The 12,407-nt window shown below is 38.6% G+C and overlaps 1 protein-coding gene across 1 annotated transcript in view; it reads right to left on the bottom strand.

The window, feature by feature from the left end:
* The window catches only part of LOC140145892 (adhesion G protein-coupled receptor L2-like), a 217,448-nt gene that overhangs the window by 168,967 nt on the left and 36,074 nt on the right, over nucleotides 1-12,407 (bottom strand). The gene's annotated exons all lie outside the window — the stretch shown is intronic.

Genomic DNA, 12,407 nt, shown 5'->3' with positions numbered 1-12,407 from the left:
ACATCAGTTTTGTCTTTTCAACGGAAAAATCCGATTGAAAATAAAGTTTTAGGGCTAGCTATAATATTGAACAATATATCCCATATTTTGACATGCACTTATAGAAAATAAATAAATTATTGTCTTACTTTATAAATTATAAATACTGTAAAATGACACATAACTAAAGTGAGGCCAATTTCTATCTTTTTTATTTGATTCATAAAATTACATTCAACAAAATGATTGAAGACTGAGAAAACACACAATGCAGACTATTACAGAATGGAGTAGGTAAGATGCCATGTCCATAGCTTTGCAGCAGTTTCGGACTAACAATCAACACATTCAAAAAATACAGTTTAAAAGTGAAGATTGTAGTGAATGATCAGTCCTTTATCATGTGCTTGCCACTATCTACTTTATAGTAAACTATACATCGCGAAATAATATAAAATTATTTTAAAATAAAATGTGCATGTAAGTTGAGTTAACATAGCGAATTAACTAACAACTGCAGTGTATTTCTTGATTTTAATAATAAGCATGGGTAAAAAGCAGTAAAGACAAAAATACAGAACAATTTGGAGTAATGAATTAAAGAGTTGACAGGAGTTATAGGAGTGGATGTTTTTTGCTGTTTCAGTGTGCATGTTCTCACCATTGATAGTTTGGTGAACTGTCATGTAACATGGATGTAAGCGTGATCCTAAAAAATGCCTTTCACGGTGACCCAAACAAGATTTACAAGACCTCTTCTGCATTGAGGCTGGCCTTCCCTTTTAAAGGGAATTTTTATTTGGCTTTACTGATTTGAAGGTTTAATAGTTTAGGCCCTAATTGTGTAGGCCTTAAGGTGGTTATGGAGGCATTATAAAAGTGCTCTAAACATGCTATAAACAGATTAATTGAGTAGAGCAAAGTACACTGATCAACATGCCTTTTGTTTGGAGTCAATCGGACATACGGTTGTCAAAATATATCAATTTATATTTTCTTTGTATCTTATTGTTTTTTTCAATAATCAATCAAGTTAATGAGCTAAAATGACTGGAGAAGCTCATTTACATATAATTTTTGCCAATATTTTGCTAAAAATCCATGCATAAATGTTCAGGGTACTTTTATTTTGCATAATTTTGCCCTGAAACTTGGTCAAAGTGTTTCTAATATGTTCTAATGTATTATATAGTGAAGCCGCCCCCTAATTTGCATATTTGCATAATTAATTAGCATTTATGCATATTAGCTCATTTTCTAATTTCTAGAAAATGCATCCAATACCACCTTAAATATTTGTTTAAATGCTCAGGCATGAGTCATTTAATGCATGATACACTCCATATATGGCACCATTGATAATAAAAAATAATGCTTTCAAGCCAATGAACTATTTTCACAACTTATTAAACTCAGTGGCAATCTGGGGGTGGCCCTTTGGTAAATACTGGGACAAAACAGTCCAAAATTTGGGATGTGCACTTTCATTTTGAGTATGTTGGCACGTTTTAGATCAAAATTAACCATGCATTTTTCTGTATGCTTTATGTGCATTCTATCTGATTTAGAATTCTGGGAGCGAGTCAGTAGGATGACTTTTCAATTCTGACCCCCTTGGAAATTTTGCCCTGTATGTGGTATGCCACTGACTGAGCTACTAGAAACTTGCACAACAGTAGTACATTGGTAGTTCTGATCAGTATTGCAAATATCAGCCTTAAACAGTGGCAGCCCAATGGGGGGGATGCCCCTGGGGGGATGCCCTCAGTCAGAACTCTTGCCCCTCCCCCCAGTAAAACCCAAAATTACGAAAATTTCCACTTTTTGCAGCAATTTTAAGAAAAATTTGTTGATTTTACCACACCCCTTTGAAATTCACTTCCCCCACCCATCCCCCAAATAAAAATTCTTAGGACCGCCACTGCTAGCTGAAAAGACAGCTTTTCCCTCACACAATAAGGAAATACTGTACAATTATTTCTTCTCAAAATGTTTGCCTTGTAATGCATTTTTACCTAGCTGGGGGGTTTACAACCCCCCGAGCTAGGTCCTGTTTTTCTGTCCGTTCTTTCTTCTTCTTTCTTCTTTCTGGCAATAAATTTCAAAATGCTTCTCCTCCTACATGTTACACCCTACAGTTCCGTGAACTTGCACATATGTATCGGCTATATCCAGTGCCCATACGGCCTAAACAGAATGTAGGTCAAAGGTCATTAAGGGGCATTTCTAGTATTTAACCAAATACCTTCAAAATGCTTCTTCTGCCACATATTATATAGTACAATGACGTCATTTGCATATATGCATCGGCTATACCACACGCCTATAACTTGCATACAGAATTGGGGTCAAAGGTCATTAAAGGGGTAATATCTTACAACTGCATTATCTGGCCATCTGTAAGGGGTATGGGGCTCAAACTCGGTGACAACAAATCTCGTGACCAGGGGAATATTTTGCATGGGTCAGGTCAAAGGTCATGCAGAGGTCAAATTTTAGAAATGCATTTCCTGGATATCTGTAAGGGGTGCGGGGCTCAAACCCGGTGACAACAAACTTGATGACCAGGGGAACATTTTTGGAACATTTTGCAGGGGTCAGATACCTCCACAAAACCAACACGCCCCAGCTAGGTTTGTGGTCTATGACCACCATTTGCCACTAGTTATATTTCTATCCATTCCATAGCCCATTTCCTGGACAGCAATATAAAGTTACCCCAACAACTTCAATACTTCGGCACCGCCCCAGTCTATATGTGTGATCATTCCGTGAGAAAGCGGTTAAAGCCTAGATACTGCACATGTCATAATCCATATTTTCAAGTTAAAAATGACTAACCAAATCTTGGCCGTGATGTGAACTTATGGCTACCAAAGGAATAGAACATGAGACAAGATAAATAAAGTACATGACAAACACATGAATGTGACAAGTCACACAATCTTGCCAACATTTTTTTTCTTCAATTTTAACCTTAGTTTACCCTCGCTAGAACTTCTGGCTAGAACTAACAAAACATCATCTTACAGGCCAAAGTTCATATGCGTACACACCACAAAATGATATAGATATTAAACTCCATCGGATCAAATTGCACTTCAATATTAAAGGTGCCAATTTATATTGAACTATGTCCTCCATAATATTCAGTTGAAAAAGTCAGAAAAAGATTTTTTTCTTCAAAGAAAACTTTTCAACATTAACACAAGAAAATATACTTGCAAAATGCATTAAAATGGGTATAGTAATAATGCCTATAGGTATAACCCCAGGTGGGGTAATACCACCAGTATTAATGGCAACACCACTAGGGCATGGAGGAGGGGGCATTGCATTACTTCGATATTTGGACAGGGGTGTGAGGCTCCAGACTTGAAACTCTTATCCATTTTCAAGGGCCATCTGACCATGGACAGGTACCCATTTCTAAGGATTTTCTCAAAAATATAGACCCATGCCTAGTTCTTTTGAAATATAGACCCATACATTTTCCCCGAAAAGATCGAGATTTACTCTTCATGCTTGTGGATACTTTGGAAAGAGGTTTATGTCAAAAACGGACCCATGTTTAAGGATTTTCCATCAAAAAATAGGAACCATGCCTAAGGACTTGTTGCAAGAGAGTATCCCAGTATGCCTTTTGTATGGGGGTACCCCCCGTCATTAATTGGCCCCATAACTTGCACCCCCAGTTTCTCTCAGCCATACATTTATACATTTTAATTTAATAGCAAAAACTGTTTACACCTTGTGTTTTGTGTTGTTGAAACGGGTAGCATCTTGTAGGCCCTAATATAAATGCGATATGATCTGTGAAAACTCTTTATATTGTATTATCATTTTTTCAATCCTTTTTAATGACTTCTGATCAGCGTTCGAAATTTTGTTGTCCGGTTGCCGGGACAACTAAAAAAAGTCGCCGGACAACCAAAAATATTGATTCGGTTGTCCGCCGGACAACCATAAATCTAGCCAAAAGTCACATTTGTAGGCCTACGGACAACCAAGAACTGAGACGGACAACCAGAAATTGTAATCTGGTTGTCCGTGGGACAACCATTTATTTTTCCTAAATTCGATCACTGCTTCTGATGATGAAGTCACACTAAGTACAAAATGAATTCTAAATGTGAAATCAGCTTACCACTAGTTTTTTACAGTATCCACTCAATCGCCATGTTTCACATTTGTGGGTATGATCACGATGATGCAGGACTACAGACGGCTGCTACAAACCAGTTTAGGATTTCATCATTGCGTGTATCTGTGGTCTGAATGTTGGCACTTCTAAGTAAGTTCTAAGTAACATGTCATCAAAATTTTTAAGGGTGGCTATATGTCATTGTGTCGGAATTATTATTACAAATTTATAGCAAAATCCCAAACCATCATCATCGTACAAAGAGGGGTGGTGGGTGGCCCTGGGTGGGTGGAGGAATTTCTCCAGGACCTGACTAGGAGAGTACTCAAAGGTCCGAAGGAAACCAATTTCTAAGAAGCTGTCTTATATAAAAACACAAATATTCCTTGCACACGACTTGGAACTATCCTTGATGTCACTATGCCCCTATCCTACCCCAGTCCTGATCTAGAACCAAATATCATCGAAAAATCCCACTTTTGGGGGCTCAAAATTACCAAATTCCAGATTTTTGCACCACCAGATTTCACTTTCCTCCCACACCACATTGACTCCCCTCTGGGGGCAAAAATGTACTGATTGGAGACTGTATTGAAAGAAGTGCCCAAGCATGTCCAGTAGCAGTTCCGATAATGAATAAATTAGTCCAATCTATATTCTTTTTGTCTTTTGTCATAATAATTCACATTTTCAAACATTATGACTTGCAGGGAAAATGAAAATATCACAACTTTCAAAACTAAAACAATAGATTGATGTTTTTGATCTACAAATTATATTTTTAAAACAATTATTATGGCCAAAATTTTTTCGTTGAACTATATACCTTCTTCCATTAGTCTTCAATAAAGGTGACAATATATATGTATTGTAGGCATGTCCACACAGAGTTTTAAAAGCATTTTGAGGATTCCAATCTCCAAGTTTGTCCCGAAATTGATCCCCAAGAAATTTAGGGATTTTGCGATTTCCCCCCACATGATCCTCAAGTACCCCTTGAGTGCTACTGCCTGGTGTGAACAAGCCATTCTGGTGCTGAGCTTAACCTATGACTTTGGTTTAATTATCAATATGGTTCAATTTGGCACGCAAGTAGATAGGTCACAGTATAATTAAAATTTCCGGTTGTAACAGCTATCAGGAATCTTAAAACTTGAGCTTTCCAATCTTCACCTGACTCGTGTGGACACACAGTCCGCGATTGACTAAGGAATCACATTCCTGGAGTATGCTTATCCCCGGGGCTTATCCTCGAGAATTCTCTGACTGTCTGAACACCAGCCTTATGGAGGGGCAAAGTCAAATTTTCGCCCTTATTTGTCTATATTGCGTCCTATTGTGGGGAGAAAAGCAACAAAATGTTTGTCCTCATTTGTCAATTTTTTGTCCCATTTTTCAGTCATTTGACTCTTTGCTGTCCCCATTTTATCTACGCCACTGAACACGCCCTGTGTATGTCTACATTATAACATATAGGTTACCATGACAAAGCATCAGGCCTGTTGCCCTAAATTGGCTGTGGTCTGATGTTGGCACAACTCAGAGGGGAAAAAGTCAACATGCCAAAAATGTTGTTTCTGATGTCAATTACCTGCAAATCCTGACCAACCCAAACAAGCCTGAGACACAGGAGGGGGAACAAGGGAGGAGGAGGGAAAAAGTCAAAACTGCTTTTGGATGCAAAATCTCTCAAAGACCCTAGTTTTGACCTGCCGGTGCAGAACATTCCCAACACTTCAGTTGAACACCCTTCCCTCAAAGAAGCCTTCTTGAGATGCACTTCTTCTTGATGATCTTATAGATGTAAGCATGCATGTGTCATTAATTATCTGAGTGTACTAAAACTAGGAAACACATTTTTGTTTCTTATTTTTGCCTTCATCTCAATTTCACTATTGCTGAATTTGACCTGTTTCGATCAGACCATGAAAATCATTTCAAGATAATGAGATAAAGAAATGGATTATGAATTGGACACCCACCAAATAACACCCTTTTTTCCCCTAAATGACCTTTAATAAACCTTTTACCTGTAGATGAATGCAGTTAGCCTTTGAAGAGATAGTTCTCAACTCTTCCAAGTAATATGTCATAATGTTGTAACACATTGATGAACCCAATTATCTCTCTGTGTCATATTTTACTCAAATCTCAAAACATGCTCATCTATCATGACACAGTTCTTTAACCCCAATATTCTTGTACATTCATGGAATGACCTATGAATGCATTGGGTACAACAATCTCACCCTCTGCAACTTGAGGTCAAGTTTTAAGTTATAACTGTTAAATGCAGGTTTAACTTTGCCACTGGAAATGAGATGCCTTGGCTCATAATGAATCTTATCCAAGAAAAGAATCTTCAGGAAGTTGGCAAATGCTATGAATCAAATGGATGATGGAGTGTGCCAATAATGCAGTGTTACCAAACCCATGGTTTAGTGGCCCAATTGGGCAACTTTTAAAAATTGTCCATGCGATCTTTGATATTCTCGTCCAACAGTCAGACACCATAAGTATGAATCCGGGGTGGTTCTTGCACCATAGCTAGACTTTGCAGCTTTGGCAGTATTATGATAACAGGCCAAGAATTGGGTCAGGGTGCCAGAACTGTGCTTATTAACTACTGGGCCACTATAAAATGTGCTCCGGAACTGTGTGTGTGTTGGGGGGGGGTTGAGTAAAGGGACTCTGGTACTCTTCAGCCCCTCGCCAGTAAGAAAATGTGATCAGATATTGGTTTTTGTCAGCCCCCATGTTGAAATATTATTCTTCTGAAGCCATAACTACTGGGCCAAAAGCAATGTTGCACAAGATCAACCAAGCTATTGCGCAATTGAACAAAAAGTTGACTCAGTAAAGAATATTATAGCCATAGCCTGCCTAAAAATTTGGCAACTTTTTGAAACTGGCACCAACATTTTCCGGTTTCATGTCCCATAGAAACAAATGGTTAGGAGTAAAATTGGGTGACTTTATATTGGTTTGCCCCTGTGATTCAGTCTGAAATTAATTGGCAACTAGAACTAGGCCTATAGTTAACTCACAGCCCTAATTGGCAAAGACACACAAAGTTTGGTAACCTGGATGAAACATAAGCCACAGATGACAAAAGCTTAGAATGACTGACTGCATGAGATGTTCGCATTCATTTGGGAAGATGTGAAAGTATGTGGGTCAGTGCATAGACTGTAAGTGCCTGATATAGATGATCCTTTAAAGTCTGTATTTTGTTTGTATAGAAAGTGTCTGGGGTTCTTCTTGGTTGAAGGAATACGGGGATGTGCCACTGTTTTGGTGTACGTTTTCAGCAATTTCGGTATATTGATGAGTGGGTTTTCAGTGGCGCATGTGGTCAAAAGTCACTGTCCCTAAAAGCACCCAATTAGGGCAAATTTTGGTACTTTTTGTGAAAAATTGGTATACTGATGGGTGGCAACAACCAAGCCCCTAAAGATTTGCAAAAGGTTAGAAAAGTTTGCCAGAAAAAGTTTTTATGTCAAGTTATCATGGTTATGTCATGTACCCAAATGTTTTAATAACTTCTGAAAACATTTGAAAATTTGTGCAAAACATTCTAATAAGCAGAGGCCCTTCCCTTAATGTTTTGTCTTATATTTGCATAAAATAACATTTTGACAACATTTTAACAATATTGTTGTATTTTTGTACATGCATTAACAATTAGCTAGTGTATATGAGACATTTATGGGTCGTTCAGAGATTTGGGGTCAAATGTCATTTAGAGAGTCATTTCCAGTCTAAGACCATACCTTCAATAATGCTTCTCAAGTCTCTCTCAAATAAGATATTATATCTCAATTTGCACATTATACACATGCATTGACATTAACCAGGGTCTATATGGGGTGTTCAATTCATGTTCATGGCCAAAGGTCAAATAGCTGTGATCGTGATCTGTGATCACAGCATTTCTAGTTATCATTAATTTTCTGTGGTTAAGATTGATGACACTCGGCATAACTATATATAATACAAATTATGACAAGATATATAATTTACAGCTCTATCATATTGGTACCACCAGGGAATAACTCATCCTATTGAAGTAAAAAATGTTCAAACTGTCCTCTCCTGACATGAGCAAGTTTCAGGTGCAGGTGTAGGCCTATACACTACCTTACTACTATATACTAGTAAATAAAAATACTAGGCCTACCCAGCAAAAGAACACATTAACATTTTACGGACATATGGTTTGCATAACATATCAATTTCTATTTTCTTTGTATCTTATTGTTTTTATCAATAATCAATATTTTTAAATGAGCTAAAATGACTGGAAAGGCCGATTAATATGTCATTTTTGCCGATATGTTGCCAAAATTGATCAAGCTCCAGGATCTATCTTTATGGTTCAACAACCCTCTTTGTTTTTTTGAAGCAAAGCTTTAAAATCTGCCTCAGTTGAATTCACTATAGCAACCTACCAGCTCTCTGTCAACCAACCATATGAACAGGTTTTAGCCCGAACTGCGGGTCAAATAATCGAAAAGTCACCCAATTTGTCTCTTTACCATTGGTTTCTATGGGGCAGGAAACTATCGGAAGTCACGGGAGCCAATGTTGAAAAGTCTCTCAAATTTTTTCTTAACCATTGGTTTTTGTGGGACAGGAAATTGTCAAAAGTCACAGGGAAAATCTTCAAAAGTCACCCAATTGCAGACTTGTAGTATTGGGACCCGTCATGAGTACGTGGTACGGGTAATGCAGTCCGAGCCATGAGTACGGGTACGGCAGCACGGGTCCCAGACCATGGGTACGGGTGCGGTGCGGGTCCCAGGCCATGGGTACGGGTGCGGGTACGGGACCGAAACGATGAGTACGGGTACGGGGACGGGTCCGAACCCAAAATAGGGTGCGGTGCGGGTACGGGTCCGGAGCCATGAGTGCGGGTACGGGTATGCGGGTACGGAAATTGGGACTCGAGTATGCGGGTACGGGTCCCAGTATGGGTACGGGTACGGGCCATGGGTACGGGTACAGATATTGGGACTAGAATACTTGTATGAATCCCATTATGGGTACATGGGTATAAACAAATCTATTGTTATTGATTATTGACATTAATTTATTGGCTATTATACCTTGCTGTAAATACACACTTTGATATCATTTATACCACAACAAATGAATTAAACTACATTTCGCACCAACAGAATTAGAGAAATTAATTTTGTCATAACCATAATACAACATTTTAATTTGTTGTGTGTGCTATGAGTTGCTGAGACATTTCTATTTGCTAAGAAGTACTTCCATTTACAGAAAATTGTAGAACTGATTTTGTGGAAGTACAAAAAGAGATTGGTGATGGTCTTAGTGAATCTAGCTTAAATATTTTGGGATGCAAAAATCATGTAAACTATGTCTGTGTATTGACACACAGACTGTACAATACTAATTTCAACATACATTTAGCAGTGATATAGCATTCACCTCAAAACATCAACTGGATTTCAAATTTAGTGAAGCCTTTCATGCACATCCACACATCCCAGCACACATCCACCAGATTATCCATTGGCTTAATATAATTATTATCATTAATTATGCACATCTGGATAATTATTAATATTTTGCCTATAAGCTCCAATAAATCATAGATATCTGTAAACATGGTATGGCAAAGGAACTCTGTATCATTTGACTCAAATGCACACACTGCCCAAGTACATGTGGTGGGAAAATGTAGTTTTTTATGTGTGCAGTGTGCACTTGTGCTAGGGGAGTGTAATTGGATGGGGAATATCAAAATGATGAATAAAATAATGCTATAATAATGAAATCAAAACATGATAACTTGAAATTCACCACAATCAACAATTTCTTGAAATGTTTTAGTTCCAGTTTGCTATTTTTTCTGTATCAGTCAGAGTGTGAATGCTTCATGTATATAGTATACATGATACATGTATGGAGTAGCATGGCATGAGTGTGCATAGGCTGGAGGCTGTCACAACAGGGATATGAGACATGACAATGTAGGTATCTACCCTATGTGTAGCATACATGTACATTTTGTGTAGCCAGGACTTGATTTACCTCTTTCAGGGCCCTGGGCCAGACTACAATTTTAAATTAGGGCATTTGCTATCTGGATCCATGCATGTGTTACTCCCCACCCAACCTCATCCATGTAACCTATTATTTTGATTATGTCTATGATCAGAGGACTCAGTGCATCAGTGGAGTTAACAGGCTTGTGAGAAGTGAGAGTAGATCTACTCTCACTTTCTTACATGCATGTAGGCAGGCACTGTATGGTATGGTACCCGTACCCATGGTACCCGTGTCCACGAGTGCAGGTGCGGGTCCCAGGCCATGAGTACTGGTGCGGGTAACGGGTCCCAGGCCATGAGTACGGGTGCGGGTGCGGGTCCCAGGCCATGAGTACGGGCACGAATGGTACGGGTCCCAGGCCATGAGTAATGCAGTGCGGCACGGGTCCCAGTCCATGAGTACGGTATGCAATGGGTCCGAAGCCAAAATAGGGCATGAGTAATGGGTACGGGTGCGGGTGCGGAGCCATGGGTGCGGGTGCGGGTGCGGGTGCGGATATTGGGACTCGGTGCGGGTGCGGGTACGTGTATACGGGCACGGGTACTACAAGTCTGCCCAATTGGGTTACCAAATCGCGGGTTTGGCAACCCTGCATATAAACTCCTAAATGCAAAGTTGATTAGAGTTTGATGATGTGATCAATTACTTCCAATAGCCAATAATGTTGCAAATTCCCACATGGTCTATTATGCCATGATTGCTTTTCCCCATTCTCCTCCTGCCCATATTGGTAGCAATGTTTTGTTTTCGATGAAGAAGTCAATCACAATACGGTAACCCCATCACGCCATCGCTTATTTCATTATAACTTTTGCTGCATGCCTGCCCATGCGGAGTATTACCCTAAACATTGTCATAATAGTCTGATTTGTGTGGTTGAATTGGGACAGGTTTCTGACTTTCTCCTTGTCATGCATTAAAAGATGGGTCAATGCCACAGTTTACTTGCTTTCTTCTTGCCATACATGATAAAGCTATTTTCCAGAGGTAGAAACGAAATCTACCAACATATGACAATAGATTACATGAATAGGTGTATTATAAATAAACCAATATAGTAGGGCTATATATTTAGGCCTATTGGAGGAGGGGATGTGGTGTTGCTTAGTTGGCCAGGAGCCTGTTTCTCCCCCTGGCCATATATCGTGACATGTTGCTAATTAAGCCACATTTATATAAGAATCTTCCGATCAACTGATTGCGAGTCCAAGTCATGACCGGGCTGTTGTTATTCTCAAATATTAAGATAAATAAAGCTGACACACAAGAGAAATGATTTGGAGATCCCAAGGGCTTGATATCTACTCCACAACTGCAAGACCTATGGAAATATAAATGCAATAATTGACTTTAACTCATTTGCAATCATAATACATAATACTATTTTCTTTGTATCTTATTGTTTTTATCAATAATCAATATTTTTAAATGAGCTAAAATGACTGGAAAGGCCGATTAATATGTCATTTTTTTTTTTTTTTTGCTAAAATTGATCAAGCTCCAGGATCTATCTTTATGGTTCAACAACCCTCTTTGTTTTTTTGAAGCAAAGCTTTAAAATCTGCCTCAGTTGAATTCACTATAGCAACCTACCAGCTCTCTGTCAACCAACCATATGAACAGGGTTGCCAAAAGATTTTAGCCCGAACTGCGGGTCAAATAATCGAAAAGTCACCCAATTTGTCTCTTTACCATTGGTTTCTATGGGGCAGGAAACTATCGGAAGTCACGGTAGCCAATGTTGAAAAGTCTCTCAATTTTTTTCTTAACCATTGGTTTCTGTGGGACAGGAAACTGTCAAAAGTCACAGGGAAAATATTCAAAAGTCACCCAATTGGGTTACCAAATCGCGGGTTTGGCAACCCTGCATATAAACTCCTAAATGCAAACTTGATTAGAGTTTGATGATGTGATCAATTACTTCCAATAGCCAATAATGTTGCATATTCCCACATGGTCTATTATGCCATGATTGCTTTTCCCCATTCTCCTCCTGCCCATATTGGTAGCAATGTTTTGTTTTCGATACATACATACATACAAAAGTACATTTAATATAGCGCTGTTACATCAAGATCAAAGCGCAGTATGAACCAGTGAAAAACGGCAATAAGAGAAAATGGCAAATATATAATATATACAATACAAGCAAAAACATTATTCATCATTTGGATACAAGTGTGTTTTCAGACATTTTTTG

Source organism: Amphiura filiformis, chromosome 2, assembly GCF_039555335.1.
Source record: "Amphiura filiformis chromosome 2, Afil_fr2py, whole genome shotgun sequence".
NCBI classification, from domain to species: Eukaryota; Metazoa; Echinodermata; class Ophiuroidea; order Amphilepidida; family Amphiuridae; genus Amphiura; species Amphiura filiformis.
This window is presented reverse-complemented; position numbering and strand designations above follow the sequence as displayed.